This window comes from Myotis myotis, unplaced genomic scaffold (assembly GCF_014108235.1).
Source record: "Myotis myotis isolate mMyoMyo1 unplaced genomic scaffold, mMyoMyo1.p scaffold_m19_p_15, whole genome shotgun sequence".
NCBI classification, from domain to species: Eukaryota; Metazoa; Chordata; class Mammalia; order Chiroptera; family Vespertilionidae; genus Myotis; species Myotis myotis.
The window spans coordinates 19,119,203-19,136,677 of NW_023416319.1; the positions used below are offsets into that span (position 1 = coordinate 19,119,203).

The 17,475-nt window shown below is 39.6% G+C and overlaps 1 protein-coding gene and 1 pseudogene across 1 annotated transcript in view; both read left to right on the forward strand.

Annotated features, from left to right (window-relative positions):
* Positions 1–17,475, forward strand: part of HPSE2 (heparanase 2 (inactive)) — a 531,613-nt gene that overhangs the window by 283,397 nt on the left and 230,741 nt on the right. The window lies entirely within an intron of this gene.
* On the forward strand, positions 2,762–3,246 carry LOC118670271 (annotated as a pseudogene).

The window sequence follows — 17,475 nt, forward strand, 5'->3', positions numbered from 1 at the left end:
AAAATATAAGTCTTTGTTTTACTATGGTTGCAAATATCAAAAAATTTCTATATGTGACACGGCACCAGAGTTAAGTTAGAGTTTTTCAAAATGCTGACATGTCGAGCTCAAAAGGTTCGCCATCACTGGGCTATATCATCTAGGTTTGTGTAAGTACATTCTATGATGCTTGTACAATGACAAAGTCACCTAACAACACATTTCTCAGAATGTATCCTCATTGTTAAGTGGTGCTTGACTGTACCCCATTTTCAAAAAAGGTTTATTTATTTGTAAAATCTATCTTTATTGTTGAAAGTATCACAGATGTCCCCTTTGTTTTTTTTTCTCATTGACCCTCTTCACTCCCCCCTGCACCTATATCTCCCAAGCCTTTGACCACTATTGTCTGTGTCCATGGGCTATGCATATAAGCTCCCCAGTTAATGTTCTTCCCCCTACCCCCTCACCCCCACCTTCCCTCTGAAATTCATCAGTCTGTTCCATGGTTATATGTCTCTGGATATATTTTGTCCATTAGTTTATTTTGTTCATTAGATTCCACATATGAGTGAAATCATGTAATACTTGCCTTTCTCTGAATGGCTTATTTCGCTTAGCATAACACTCTCCAGGATCATCCATGCAAAAATGGTTTTAGATTTTTTAAAAAAAAGGTATGAGAATCCATGATTAGAGAGTTACAGACATAAGAACTTGAGAGGCAGATAGCTAGCATCTAATCTTCTTTTAAATATGTAGTTGAAAAGTTATCTTTTCAAGTTATAACACATCCATCAGTATACATTATGGGTAAGCAGATATACTTTCCATTCATTCCTGCACTGGAAAGGCAGTGGCATGGAAACTTACCATTATTAATTCTAATTATTAATTTTAATATGGACTCTTTAAGACTTGATATGTTCTTATAAAGTAAAAACCTTTATAAACCACCACTGAGGTCAAGACTTAAAACTTAACTACCCCAAATCCCTCCAGTGTACTTCATTCCAATTAACCCCATCCTTCTCTCTGAAGTAACCAATATAGCAATCAATTTCTTGTGTTTCTGTATATTTTTATTACTCAAATGTATATCCTGAACACTATAGTTTAGTTTTTCCCATTTAAAAAAAATTTATGTTTTTGAAGTCTCTTTATTAAGTTCTTTCTTCGTTCTTTTCTTTTCCTTATAGTTTGCGTGTCTAAGAATACAGGGCATTTGATCTGTAGTTTCCCACAGTCTGAGTTGTGCTGATTACATACTTATGTCTCAGTTCAACATGTTCCTCTGTCCTCTGTATTTTCTGAAAATTAACAACTGCATCCAGAGGCTTGATCAGACTCAGGTTTGATCTCTTTGGCAAGACCAACAGTTCTCAAACATTTTAATTTCAGGATTTCCTTAAAAATTTTTTAAAGGCCCCCCAAAAGCTTTTGTTTATTTGAGTCATGTTTGTCTATATTTTTCATATTAGGAATTAAAATTGAGAAATTTAAAAATATTTATGTAATAATTTATTAAAAGTAAACATTAATAAACTCATTACATGTTAACATAAGTAACATTTTAAATAATAAATACCTATATTTTACAAAATGAAAAAAATGTCTACTGAGAAGAATGACATTGTTTTACATTTTTTGCAAATTCCTTTAATGTCTGGCTTAATAGAAGACAGCTGGATTATCATATCTGCTTTTTCATTCAATCTGTTGCATTATGTTGTTTTATTTGAAGTGCATGAAGAAAACCTGGCCTTATACACATTTGTAGTTGGAAATATAAGGACCTCATAGATGTCCTGAGAGGGTTCCAGGGTCTTTGGACTACACTGTAAGAATCCCTGGGCAAATCTATAGGCGGTTTTGAGCTTTTTCATCAAGAGGGACATGATGTCTGTTGATATCAGCTATTGTTGTTCAGTGCCCAAAACCATTAAATCATTGGAGGTTACAAAAATGGTGATATTCTATGTTTTATTTTTAATTTATTGGTTGGAATCCTATATAATAAAACCCTAATATGTAAATCGACCAAATAGAGAAACGACCGGTTGCTATGATGCACACTGACCACTAGGGGGAAGACGCTCAATGCAGGAGCTGTCCCCTGGTGGTCAGGGGGAGCGTCGCTCAGCCAGAAGCCGGGTTCACGGCTGGTGAGCACAGCGGTGCTGGTTGGAGCAGGTCTCAGTTGGCAGGTGGACATCCCACAAGGGATCCCAGGCTGCGTGAGGGCACAGGCCGGGCTGAGGGACCCTCCTCCCCCAGTGCACAAATGTTGTGCACCAGGCCTCTAGTACTTTTATAAAAATCTGCTTCCCACACTTACTGGTTACTCAGTGGTACAGTTAATATAGAAAAGGTAGGGTAAGTGACCCTTTCCCCTTATTTACCATTTTTAAGATAATTAAATTCTCGATCACCTTTCAAAGGTGGCCAGTTGGTTTTCAAAATCTCACTATAAATGACAAGTGCTAGCAAGGATATGGAGAAAAGGAAACCCTCGTACACTGCTGGTAGGAATCCAGACTGGTGTAGCCATTATGAAAAACAGTATGGAGTTTCCTCAAAATATTAGATATGGAACTGCAATTTGACCCAGTGACCCCACTTCTAGGAATATATCCTAAGAAACCTGAAACACCAATCAGAAAGAATATATGCAGCCCTGTGTTCCTAACAGCACAATTTATAATAGCTAAGATCTGGAAATAGCCCAAGTGCCCATCAGTAGATGAGTGGGTAAAAAAAGCTGTGATAGCTTTTTACGAAGATGACGCCAAAAGCTAATAAGGAAGTACCTGCCTCTCCCAAAGCCAAAGCCAAAGCCAAAGCCAAAGCAAAAGCAAAAGCTTTGAAAACAAAGATAACAGTGCTGAAAGGCGTCCATAGCCACACAAAAAAAGATTGGCATGACACCCACCTTCCGACGGCCAAAGACAGTAAGGCTCCGAAGGCAGCCTAAATATTCTCAGAAGAGCGCACCCAGGAGAAACAAGCTTGACCACTATGCCATCATCAAATTCCCCCGACTACAGAGTCAGATGTGAGAAGATAGAAGACAACAATACACTTGTGTTCATTGTGGATGTCAAGGCCAACAAGCACCAGATCAAACAGGCTGTGAAGAAGCTCTATGACATTGATATGGCCAAGGTCAACACCCTAATCAGGCCTGATGGAGAGAAGAAAACATATGTTTGACTGGCTCCTGACTATGATGCTTTGGATGTTGCCAACAAGATTGGGATCATCTAAGCTGAGTCCAGCTGCCTAATCCTATATAATAAAGAGGTAATATGCAAATTGACCATCATGCCCTCACACAAAGATGGCTGCCCCCATGTGGTCATAAGATGGCCACCACAAGATGGCCGACAGGGGAAGGCAGTTGTGGGCAATCAGGCCAGCAGGGGAGGGCAGTTAGGGGTGACCAGGCCGGTAGGGGAGGGCAGTTGGGGCAACCAGGCTGGCAGGAGAGGGCAGTTGGGGGCCACCAGGCCAGCACGGGAGGGCAGTTGGGAGTAACAGGCTTGCAAGGGAGGGCAGTTGGGGGCGATTGGGCCGGCAGGGGAGCAGTTAGGCATCTATCAGGCTGTAAGGGGAGTGGTTAGAGCAGGGGTGGGCAAACTTTTTGACTCGAGGGCCACAATGGATTCTTAACTGGACCGGAGGGCTGGAACAAAAGCATGGATGGAGTGTTTGTGTGAACTAAATTCAAAGTAAACATCATTACATAAAAGGGTATGGTCTTTTTTTTTTAGGTTTTATTCATTTCAAACGGGCTGGATCCGGCCCGCGGGCCGTAGTTTGCCCACGGCTGGGTTAGAGGGTGATCAGGCTGACAGGCAGAAGCAGGGGAAATCAGGCAGGCAGGTAAGCAAGCTGTTGGGAGCCAGCAGTCCCGTAGCATGAGAGGGATGTCCAACTGCAGCAGTCGGACATCCCCCAAGGGGTCCCAGATTGGAGAGGGTGCAGGCTGGGCCTAGGGACACCCTCCCCCACCCCCCACCCCCCAATGCAGGATTTTGTGCACTGGGCCTCTAGTTCTAAATATAAAAATTTTACACTGAAAATAAAAAGCTATGGTACATTTATACCATGGAATATTATGCAGCAGTGAAAAAGAAGGATCTTTTGCCCTTAGAGACAGCATGGAGGGACCAGGAGAGTATTATGCTAATTTAAATAAGCCAGTCAAAGAAAGACAAGTATCACATGATCTCACTCATATATGGAATCTAATGAACAAAATAAACCGATGAACAAAATAGATCCAGAGACATAGAAGTATGAAACAGACTGTAGAATCTCAGAGGGAAGGTAGGGGAGGATGGTGGGTGGGTGGGAAGAGATCAAACAAATAACTTGAATGCATAAATGCATAATCCATAGACACAGATAATGGGGTGGTGAAGGCCTGGGGTGGGGGGCCAGGGTGGTCAAGAAGAGGTCAATGGTGGAAAAAGGGATATATGTAATATTTTCAACAATAAAGATTAAAAAATATATCACTATAGATTAATAACAAATATATTTTGTGTGTTCCAATCAATTGTAATTGTTATTCATTTTGAAGTGTATATTGCTCCATCTTAATTAATTGGAGTCTCTTGAAACTGCCTCCTGAATACTGATCATGAGGAAGCTAGCTAAGACCAGTCATTTTTTCATAATCAACATCTCTGAAATAAGTGTTCCCTACAGTTTATTGGATGTCATTATTTATTAGCAACCATATATATATATTTGGATAATATAATCAGTAGCATCTTAGATTTTTTGGAAGTACCTTACCACAATTAAGGTTAATTTTTTTGCTTAAAGTCTGATTGAGACATGTGAAGCAGTCCTTATCCATTTGTTATATTATCTGAAGTATTGGCCTCTAAGCTTATTGTGGCAGAGTTATCTGAGGATTCTACCAGGTGCTTTAAAAATTTAGGCCCCAAAGAAGCTATCATTTCTACTCACATTCCTCATTGGCTGAATTTAATCATATAGTTGCAACTTAATTGCAAGGGGTACTGGGAAATGTAGTCTTTCTTTTTGCCTAGGAAAAAGTGATATGATAAACACAGCAGTGCCTCTGTAACATTAGGTAACTTGCTTAACATCTGGGTCTCAGTTTTCTTATCTATAAAATGAGGATAATAACAAGACCTTCTTTATAGGGTTATGTTAAGGATTAAATAAATTAGTACATATAAAATAAAATATTTCTATAGTACCTGACATATAATAAATGCTCAATAAATGTTACCTATTAATACCAATATTTTTGAATAGCAGTGTCTTAAAACTAATGCCTAATATGTTCCAGAAGTCCAAAGCATGATTATTCCTTAAAAGGTATTCTTCAGAACATGTTCAGATTCAAGAAGCAGAGAAAGTTTTGACAGATATATCCATGCTCTAAACCAGTCCCCAAATGAAGCCATTTTTTTAAAAATTCACCTTGAATTGTCAGGTCAAAGAATAAAGATTGTCAAGAAGAAAACTAGTTAGTAGTCATGGCTTGATTTTTGCTTCTTCCCTAAGGGATCTGGTTCCATTTTTGTCTCTCTGAGAGTCTCATGGATTGTTAGGTGTTTGGAGAACTGTCTGTCTCTTAACTATTTGAGTATGCTTTTAAAAGGTTCCAGAAAGTGCTGTTTGTTGATAAATCAGAATAATCAGAAAGAAGAGTATTAGTGAAACTGTAAAAGTAGGAACAAAATTTTATGCAATGGTGCCAGCTGTCATCCCACTTAGGAACACACATCATAGATTTCAGTGCTTTTCAGACATCTGCTCTCTTAGTCATATAAAACACTTGTTCTTTCAGCAAAAGTCCTGGCAAAAGAGCTCCATTATTTCAGGAATTACATTCCCAAGCCTGGTGCCTGCATCTCCATAGTTAAAGAGAGGATATAGAGAGGTCCCATAATATTCCCTTGCAAAGTTAGTCCATGACTTAGTACTTGTACATACATTTTCTTACTCCATAGCTAGAATTCAAACTTCTTTCTACATTAGCTAAATATGAAGCACTAGATCAATGGTATCTGAGCACCCTCTCTTCTAGGAATCTAAAAAGAGTAGCCACTATCTAAATCCTTTCCCACATGGATCATGACCACAGGTTTTCTCTAATCATCTGGTCAGATTCTTAGCTACCTCACCTAGACTTATAGAATCCTCCAAGCTGAACTCATTCCTCATGACAATTATCTAAACTCTTAACATTTTGAGATTGAACCCAGATCTTGCAGTTTATTTCAAGCTGTTTGTCAGCTTTCACTTGAACCTAGAAACCATTGTTGTCATTTGAACTCTTTACCATCTGACGATTGAAACCAGACCCCAAGCTGGTCTTCCAAGCTTTTTAATGACAAGAGATTGAATGCAGACCTCATTTCTGACATCCAAAACTCTTACCACTTGAGGATTAAATTCATTCCTAAATATTGTCCTTAGTCCATGCCATTTGGGGACCAAACTTTAGGTCTTAGTACTTTTATCTAAGTTCTTTACAGTTTCTGGATTTAACCCATGCTGTTCATATGTTATCAAAGCATTATATCAATTGAAGATTGACTGCACACCACAAGGCGGAAAGCCAAGCTCTTTAGCAGTTAGATATTGAACCCAGACCTCACTGAGGATTGTCTTCCAACTTTTATGCCAGTTGGATTCCAAGCCCAGTCTGTGGCCACCTTCCAACCCCTTATTGATGGGGGAGAAACAGAGCTCCCCAAACCACTTTAAGCATTCTATCCTGAGGGATCAAACCTATCTATGGTCATTATCCAACATCTTTACCAGCAGTGGATAGGACTTGGCTGTCAAAAAACAAGCAGAAAGATTGGTTGAAAGCTCTATTTATCTTTTTCAGCTGCTAAAGATCTTAAATGATGATATTAGTAGCTCTGAGGAGCAGTACTTCTCAAAATCTGGTTTCCCACCACCTGCAAGAGAACCACCTGAAGCTGCTTATTGAAAAGGCACATATCTGGGTTCTATCCAAGTTATGGCTCTATCAAGAATTCTTAGGCCTGTGGCCATGGAATCTGCATTTTCAGAAAGCGCTCTAGCTGATTTTCATGCACATTAGAAGTTGAGAACCACTGCCCTTGAGCAAGGTCTATGTTGTCTGTTGGAGAATAATCCCAGGTCTCCCAGCTGCCATCCAGCTGCTCACCAGCTGGGTCTACAATGCAGGTTCTTATTAATATATTCTATCAGTACATTACTTTATTAGCCTGGATGTATAAGCCAATTTTTTCCTAACTGTTATTCAGTTGTGCTGGTTTATAGGACGGGACTCATTCCCTTGGTTCAATAAATATGGGAGGAGGGGAGTAAGTTGAGTTGTGGTATAGCACAGCCAACTCTGCCACAGGGATTTCATTTCCCACTCAAACAGGACCACCAATATAGTACCTTGCCTTGGGGAAGCATACCATCAGCTCTGAATGCATGTTCCTTAACACCACACCATTCTGCAAATATAGCTTCTGTGAAGGTAAAAACTGGTCCTTCCCCAGCTTCTCCACAGCATTCAAGCTGGTCAAATTGGCATAACAGGTGAGACTAAAACTTCTTGCCTACCCTGCTTATCCCTGCTTTCTCAAACACGCCCCCCCCGCCCCCCCCCCCCCACACACACACTCTTCCCATATAAAAATCAGAGTATTTACAAATGTACTGTTTTATAAGGAAATGCTGAGGGGTGGAGAATGAAAAACAAACAATCTAGATGTTAACATCTGGAGCAGACCAAATTAAGACATAAGAACTCATTACTGCAGCAATTACTTACTAAGTCTGGGAAACTTAAACCTAAGCTGGGTTGAAATTTTTCAAGCATGCCTTAATATAAAAATAACTTGGGAAAATCTGCATGGACTATTGTGACTCAAATTGAATTTTATGTCCACTATTGAAAATGCATGGCCCTGATTTCCCGTTGATTCTGAGGGGAGAATCATGCTCTCTAGGGCTAAAATGTGTGTTTGCTTTTAACCAAGGGATGTTAAATTAAAGAATATTTTAAACCATCAAGTCTTATGGATGTTTATTTTTTAAACTTCTTGGTTAAAGTGAAAAAAAATTTCATAATGTTAGAAGTTTTGTTAATAAGCCTTGCTTGTGTCTACATGAGTACTTTTACTATAGTGTTAGATTTAGGAAGTATCAAGAATAATTTTTGTAAATCCTTCTACCTTTTCTTTTTCCTTTATCTTGGAGGTTCAGGGTTGTCATTAAACTTACTATTTTCGGACTGAAGCCTTTTGTTTCTGAGTCATAGGGTGCGAGGTGAAAATTATCTCTTCATTAAGTCCTATTCGTTACCCTGATTTTCTTCTTTTTCTTCATCTTCTCCCTCCTCCTCTTAATCCCCATTTCCTCCTCCCCTTCTCCACTACACTTATTATTGTTTTCTGTCCTCCCCCCCTAGAATGTAATTTCTATTAGGAGGGGAATTGAATCTACCTCATTCACTGTAGTTTCCTCTATACCTGGAACATAGTGGATAATATTTATTGACTAGCTGAAAGACTGCCTAATTAAATAAATGAGTGAATGAGATCAGCCAGAAACAAATAACTTAAAATTCCTAGTGATATTGGAGAATACTGGAGTGGTAAAATTTTCACAATTCAAGGTAGTATTGAAAATCACTTTGAAAATGCAATCGAAGCTCTTATGAGAATATGTCAAAGTTTGAAAAGAGGATAGATGATATAGCATCAATAATCTGTACCAAGAATCTGATGATGATGAGTTCTAGTTCAGGTTCTACCACTTAGCAGCTTTGTGACTTTATTCCAAATTATTTATTATTTCCAAGCTTCAGCATCCTTGAAAATTCACTCTTCCTACCTTTCAAGATTGTGGGCCTCCAATAAGAAAATACATATGAATATTTTTGAAAACTACAAAGCTTTATGCAAAGCGGAGACAGTGTGTATTAGTTAGGGTTCTCCAGAGAAAAAGAACCAATGACATCTGTGTGTGTAAATACATATACATAAATATATATATAAATATATACATATATGTTTAGAGAGAGAAAGTGGGGGAGAAAAAGAGAGAAAGAGAGTTTTAAGAAATTGGTTCTCACTGTTGTGTAAGTTGACAAGTCCATAACTTGTAGGATAGGCTGGCAGACTAAAGACCTACGGAAGAGTTCCAGTTCAAGTCCAAGGGCAACTACTGGCAGAATCTCTTTTCCTTCAGGGAGGTCAGTCTTTTTTTCCTTTTAAGGCCTTCAACTGATTGTATGAGGCCCACTTACATTATAGAGGGTAATCTCTTTTACTCAAAGTCTATTGATTTAAATGTCAATCTCATCTAAAAAATTTTCACAGAAACATCTAGATTCTAGACTAATGTTTGACTTAATATCTGGGTACCATAACCTAGCAAAGTTGACATATAAAATTAATCAGTACAGGGGGGAGATAGATTCCTTGGTGGCACCACATCCCTAGCAATCTTTTTTCCCCCCCAACAATCTTAAAGCAGCTTTTAATTATTAACTTTTGCCACATAATAAAATATGTAATTCATTCAACCTTTCATTTCTGTCTTTCAACTACCATGCTTATAACCACCATTATTGTTTTACCTTTGTAACCACATAAAAGCTGCTCTTTTCTAAGCATCTTTTTTTTTCTGTTGAAGGCTAGTATAGTTATCTATTGCTGTATAATAATAAACCATTCCCAAAACTAGTGGTTTACTACAATAATTATTTATTTCAAGTTTTCAATTTGGCCAGTGCTTGACAGGGAATGCTCATCTCTGCTGCATGTGGTATCAGCCACCTGGGCAGCTTATCCTAGGGGCTGGTGGATCCACTTCCAATACTGCTGACTTACATTGGAGCTAGTACAAAGCCTGCTGGAGCCGAGGGCTACGGGCCTCAGTTCCTCTCCACATGGATCTTTCCATGGGCGGGCTGTCTTTCTCAGGCATGATGGCTGGTATCAAGAGTGAGCATTTTAAAAGAGAGAAAGTGGAAACTGCCAGTTCCCTAAGAGGCCTGGTCCTAAAAACTGATGCATACAGAGTCCAGATTTCAAGGACAGGAGACATGGATTCTATCTTTCAATGGGAGAAGTGTCAAAGAACTTGTGGTCAACTTTTAAATCTGCCACAAAGATACTTCCATAAATCTCATTGTTAGGTCTTGTCTTTATCCTCTTTTCAGAGTTACTATTTTAAATTAAAGAAAATTTAAAGTGTAGTAAAATGAATATTAAAATATTAAAAATAGGGTTAGTTTGTGTTTTTTTTGCTCCTACACAATACTGACACTTAATATCTTTCAGGTTTTCTCATGTACTCATTCAACAGATATTTACTGAGCATCTACTATGTATTCGGCACTATTCTAAACACTTGGCACACAATGCTGTACAACAGAGGCAAGGTCTTTTCATCCTTCGGCACACACATTTTAGTGGGGAACAAATACATGATAATCTAATGATTTTAGATACTATTCACAGAATCGAGCTGCAATTATGTGATGAAATGGCTAAAAATATTAAACGTTCAGCTGCAAGTAACAGCTGCAATTAATTAAGAGTAATTTAAATAACGAGCCTGGAAGTAGGGTGGTTCTGTCTGGTTAATTTAGTGGTCAGAGACATCATCAAGAACCCAGGTGCTTTCCATCTGCAGCTGTTCTGGCATCACATGCATTCATGACTATGCCCCATGACAAAGAGATAAAATAAAAGGAAGGGATGTGTATGTATATAGAACTTCTCTCTTTTCCATTCTCATAAGTAAGGGGCATTTTCCCAGAAGTAGGTTTCCTTCATGTCTTATTGGCCAGAGTTGTGTCACATGCTCATGCTTAAACAAATCCTAGTAATTGTAATGAGACCACCATAACTGACTTAGACAATAGAATTCATCTCCTGGGGATGGCATCTATTCCCCCACAAGCACTGTCTGCTTAAGGGAAGGGTAAATAAAATTGGAGTTTTGTTAACAAAGAAGAAGAGGGAACAGGCTTTAACATCAGTGACTAAATTTTAATTTAGGAGGTTAGCAAAGACCTTTTTGAATAGATGACATTGAAGCTGAAATCTGAATGACAGGAAGGAGCCAGCCTTGCTTGAGGAAAAGGAAACTCTTAAGGAACTATGTAATTGGCCTTTTAGTAATTCTCCAGCCTTTTCTCAAATAATTATGTACATACCCAATACAGCCTTTACTTATGACCTTTCCAGTGTCTGTATGTTCTCCTCTCTTTCATCATAGTAGTACCTATTTTTTTCTCTAGGAAAGTTCAGCTCAGACATTACTAAAGGTTTCAGGAAAACCTTCTTTGCCTCTCCCACCTCACATATATCCAAACACTGGATCAAACCTTCTTTGATTGATAAACTGTAAAGAAACATGCATTTTTTGTAAGATACGTGTATCTCTACTCTGTTGTAATTAGTATAGCGGAGATTTTCAGTATGATAACTTGAGTAGTATATGGGATTTGCACTACACCTTTGGATGTAAGAACACACACATTATACCAATTTTTCTCAATATCATATTTCTAACATAATTTTGTGGCCCAGTGCCTGACACATAGTAGGTGTTCCATAATGTTTGTTGAATGAATAAAAGGGAGGGAGGTATGGAGAGAATTCCTAACCTTAAGAAATATATAGGCTACTAAGGAAAATAGAGATATAAGCCAATAGTTCAATGCAGCTGCTAAGAGCTATACTAGAAGTAAAATAATAAAAGGTTTTTAAGAGCAAAGCCAGCAACAACTAACTCAATAAAGTACCCTTCTTTCATGCATCTGCCCCTTAGGTCCTGACTATCTTGGTAACTCTCCATTGTCTTCTAACTGATTTTTAAAATTCAGTTTTTCTAGCAACAGGAAGGTGATCTTATATAGCATGACTCTTCATAACCAAGAATGGAAATCTCAGAATTATTTTAAAATTTATCAGCCACAAATGTATAACATAATAAAAAGTTATATTGGGTGATAAATAGGAAGGGGCAGAGACAACATTAAGAAACAATAAATAATGGTTATTTTACTGTCTGGCTTTCCTATTGCAGAGGAAAATTGTTTATCATAGTTAAATAAATTTTTGCTGCTTCTCACAATGGAGCATCATAACACATAGAGTTGCCCAAATGAAAAGCAGGCTATACATTTCAGTTTAGTATATCTGCTATTAATGTGTTCCTTAATTGGTTGTTTTCTCTGTTTCTGGTAATTTAATAAGTGTAGCCTTTCCCTTTGGTCATTCTTGAATAGACTATTAGCATAATCAAAAGTCATAGCTTCTAAATTTGATGAAAATCCATATGGTTATTTTTACTTGACATGGAACAAAGTAATAGACAGTTATGTTTATACTGGAGGCCGTTGCACGAAATTCGTGCAAGGTGGTCCCCTCAGCCCAGCCTGCACCCTCTCCAATCCTGGACCCCTCGGGGGATGTCTGACTGCCGTCGGACATCCCTCTCACAATCCTGGACCACTGGCTACTAATCGCTCACCTGCCTGCCTTCCTGGTTGCTCCTAACTGCCCCCACCCCCGCCAGCCTGATTGCCCCTCACTACCTCTGCATGCTGGCCTGATTGCCCCTAACTGTCCCCCCTGCTGGCCTGGTCACCCCTAACTTGCCCCCACTGCCAGCCAGGTCACCCCCAACTGCTCCCTCCCTGCCAGTCTGGTCACTCCTAACTGCCCCCCCCCTCACCAGCCTGGTTGCCCCTCGTGGCCCCCCCACCAGCTGGGTTGCCCCACACAGCCTGCTGTTCAATTGTTTGGTTGTTCCTCACTAACCCCCCCGCTGGCCTGGTCTCCCCTCATGGCACCCCCCCACCGGCCTGGTCACCCCATGCAGTCTGCTGTTCAGTCATTTGGTCATCCCTCACTAACCCCCACTGCCAGCCTGGTCGCCCCACGCAGACTGCTTGTTCATTCGTTTTGTCGTCCCTCACTAAATCCCCTGCTGGCCTGGTCATAGGCAGCCATCTTGTGAGGGCATGAGGGTTAATTTGCATATTACCTCTTTTTTATATAGGATGGATTGGATTTGTACAAAAACATTGATAGGATTAATAAGTGCACTTAGCAAATTTGTAGGCTACAAAATCAATTATATTTCTACATACTGTCCACAAACCACTGGAAAATAAAAATTTTAAAAATGCTATTTTTTAAAAAATATATTTTATTGATTTTTTTACCCAGAGGAAGGGAGAGGGATAGAGAGTTTGAAACATTGATTAGCTGCCTCCTGCACACTCCCCACTGGGGATGTGCCTGCAACCAAGGTACATGCCCTTGACCGGAATCGAACCTGTGACCCTTGAGTCCACAGGCTGGTGCTCTATCCACTGAGCCAAACCGGTTAGGGCAAAAATGCTATTTTTAACAGCATCAAAAACATAAAAAGTACTTAGTGATAAATTTGATAAATTAGATCTGTGAAAATTTACATAAAACACTTCATTTAACATGTGTGAGGCCTTTCGGGTTATACAAACTCAAACCCTGGCATCACTAATTACTAGCAGGGAAAATGTGAACAAGAATTTAGACTCTTTAGACTTCCGTTTCCACTTTTTTGAAATTTTAGTATAGTAAAATTTACCTTAAGGGTTGAAATGAGTTCATATATATGATACATAGCAGGTGCTCTTTCTCTTTGCATAACAATGTAATTTCTCTACCTCTGAATTTAAAATTTCATTTTCAACATGGCCAAATTGGTTATTTTTACTACTTGATTGATTAAAAAAAACACATTAAAATAAAAATACCATTAAAATGAACATAACCATTTGTTAATTAATTCACAAAACAAAGGTCAGGAAACTGACCTATGGAAAGTCCAACCTTACAAATCCTGCTAACAACAAATAATGTTATTTATAGAGAGATAATAATTTGGAACTCACAAGATAAAGGATTTTCTACTTTAATAACAATGTATAATACAATTAATTTAATTATTTTAGGGCATCTATTACTCCTTAGGAGAAATGATACTTTTTTATATCTTTTAACTCTGTTGACTCATAGAGCACCAGCTTAATGCAAAAGCATATTATTGTGTCATTATATCCCAAAATGCCTAATGTATTTTTAGGTAGCAGTGATTTTTCAGGAAAGCTGATTATGGGTCTACCAAAAAACATTTAAAAAAAAATTGATTTCAGAGAGGAAGGGAGAGGAGAGAGAGAGAAACACCAATGATGAGAGAGAATAATTGATTGGCTGCCTCCTATACGCCCACACTGGAAATTGAGCTCAAAACCCAGGCATATGTCCTGACTGGGAATTGAACCCATGACCTCCTGGTTCATAGGTCGATGCTCAACCACTGAGCCACACCAGCTGGGCTACCAAAAAACATTTTAAATGATATATATGGCTTGTATGACATTTGCTTTTCTGGAAAATGCTGCTTTTAGAGCACAGAATAGACTAGTATTTCTCAACTATGGTTCATAGACAACCTGCATCAGACTCACCTGGAGTGCTTGTTAAAATGGCAGATTCCTGATACTAGCACATGAATGTCAGAGGGTGGGTCTCAGATATCTGTATTTTTAATATGTGTTCCACAGATGATTCCTGTGCACAGTAAAGTTTGAGAATTCCTGAAGAAGTCCTTTATTCCCATCTTTTCCATTTCCAAATCATAGGAATTAGGACAACTCAGGTCAATTGGAAATATTGCCAGATAATCTCCTATGGGTAACTAAATGCTCCCTCAATAATATTCCTTGTGGATTGAGGATTGAGCAAGAGTTACCCCTAAGAAGATTGTCTTATATTAATGTCGAATTTTCCTTGGGTAGGTCTATGAAAAAGAACCACAGTAATAAAATGAAAACTGGAATGGCTTTATTGAAATGAGACAAAGTAGACTTCAGAAAAACAAATATTGTCAGGGGTAAAGAGGAACAAAACCAGATAGAACTGAAAGGAGAAATAGACAAATTCACATTTCTACTTGGTGACTTCAAAGATCCTTTCACAATAGTTGATAAGATAAGCAGACAGGTATGAAAGACCTGACAACAGATTCACCCAACAGAAATTGTAAAATATTTTAAATAGACTAAATATGAAAATACACTATATTAAATAAACACACTGTTACCCCTACCTTCAGGAAATTTTCATTTCAGCAGCAAAATAGATATTAAATTGCTTTTTATGAAACTTGGTAATTACTATTGTGAAAAGTGTTTTGAAGAAGTAGGGCATACTGCGGGAGATGACTGGGAGATTTAAACAAGGCTAGAAGTCTTCCTTGACAAAATAGGATCAGAACTGAGGTAAGAGGATATAAAAAGAGGGATCTAGACCAGTGGTTCTCAACCTTCCTAATGCCGCGACCCTTTAATACAGTTCCTCATGTTGTAATGACACCCAATTTCATTGTTACAAATTGAACATAATTAAAGCATAGTGATTGATCACAAAAACAATATGTAATTATATATGTGTTTTCTGATGGTCTTAGGTGACCCCTGTGAAAGGGTCTTTCGACCCCCAAAGGGGTCGCGACCCACAGGTTGAGAACCACTGATCTAGACAGAGGGAACTGCCTATGGGCAGGTTCTGGAGGTGGTGAGAGGCCAGTGTATATTAAGTAAAGAAGCAAGAAATTTAAAAGGCTAGTAGAGAGGAAGGCCAGGACTAGATTATGCAGTAGACTTTCATCTTAAGAGTAATGGGGAGCCATTGAAGGGTTTATAATTGGTAAAAGGAGGATTAATCCATCCATCCCTGCTTTCATGCATCACAGCTATATTTTGAAGACCTAATATGTATACTATATGTATACTATACTAAGCTGATTGCTGAGAATTCAACAACAAAGAAATCAGATATAGATTTATGATGAAGCTAATGAAGTTTAGACTTTAGGACTCGCCATTTACACAGGCCCTTATGAGTGCTAGAATGGGAAAGGAAAGCCAGGTTGCAATCGGTACACATTTCTATTGTAAGCATTTCTAGCAAATTGTCTAAAGAAGTTTCAGAAGAGAGGAATCTTAATTTTTAAAGCTTTATTAATCTGTTGTGATTTCTTCTTTCTTTATAAATAAGCACAACGTTTATACACAATTTTGTATTTATAATTTATACTAGAGACCCGGTGCATGAATTCGTACACCAGTGGGGTCCCTCAACCTGGCCTGTGGGATCGGGCCGAAACTGGCTCTCTGACATCCCCCGAGAGGTCCTGGATTGTGAGAGGATGCAGGCCAGGCCAAGGGACGCCACTGGTGCACGATCGGGGCCGAGGAGGGATACGGGAGTTTGGCCAGCTGGGGAGGGACCACGGGAGGACTCCAGGGTGTGTCCGGCTTATCTTGCTCAGTCTCGATCAGCTGGACCCCAGCAGCAAGCTAACCTACTGGTTGGAGCATCTGCCCCCTGGTGGTCAGTGCACGTCATAGCAACTGGTCGACCAGTTGACTGCCCCCCTGGTGGTCAGTGCATGTCATAGTAGGCGGTTGAGTGGCCTTAGTATATCATTATCATATTATGCTTTGATTGATTGAACGGACTACTGGATGACCAGACACTTAGCATATTAGGCTTTTATTATATAGGACTAGAGGCTTGGTGCACGAATTTGTGCATAGGCGGGGTCCCTTGGGATGTCCTGCAGGGATTGGGCTGAAACCCACAGTCCAAAGCCACCTGCAGCTCCTATCTGCCACTCCAGCTCATCCCGGTCCCACTGTGCCTGCTGCAGGCTCGTGCCCAATCAGTCCAGGTCAGGAGAGGCTCATGCCGCCACAGTATTGCTCGCTAGCCATGAGCCCTACACCTGGTGCCCTCCCGAGGGGAGTGGCCTGCGGGATTGGGCCAAAACTGGCTCTCCAACATCCTCCGAGGGGTCCCAGATTGTGAGAGGGCGCAGACCAGGCCGAAGAACTCCCACCACTGTACAATCTGGGCTGGTAAGGGACTGTGGGAGGGCGCCAGGGTGTGTCTGGCCTACCTCGCTCAGTTCTGATCCACCAGACCCAGCAGCAAACTATCTTACTGGTTGGATCGTCTGCCCCCTGGTGGTCAGTGCACAACATAGTGACTGGTCAACCAGTCAACTATCTTCCCCCTGGTGATCAGTGCACATCATAGCGAGCGGTTGAGCGGCCTTACCATATTACGCTTTGATTGGTTGAATAGTCAACCGGACACTTAGCATATTAGGCTTTTATTAGATAGGATTTTTTTCTTAAAGAAGGCTCCCTAAGTTGTATTAGTTTCAGGTCTCACAAAATCTAGATCCACCCCTGGTTGCAGGCCTCTTACAGTCTTATAGAGTAGGCACAGAGGTAAACATTTTCAGCATAATATGACAAATGCTATGATAGAGGAAGGCACCAGACCCAGACATGGTGGGAGGTAGTGAAAGGCAGGGAAACTAGTACCTGAAGGTTATAGGAATTAGTAGGTAAAAAAGCAGAGAAAGGTGTAG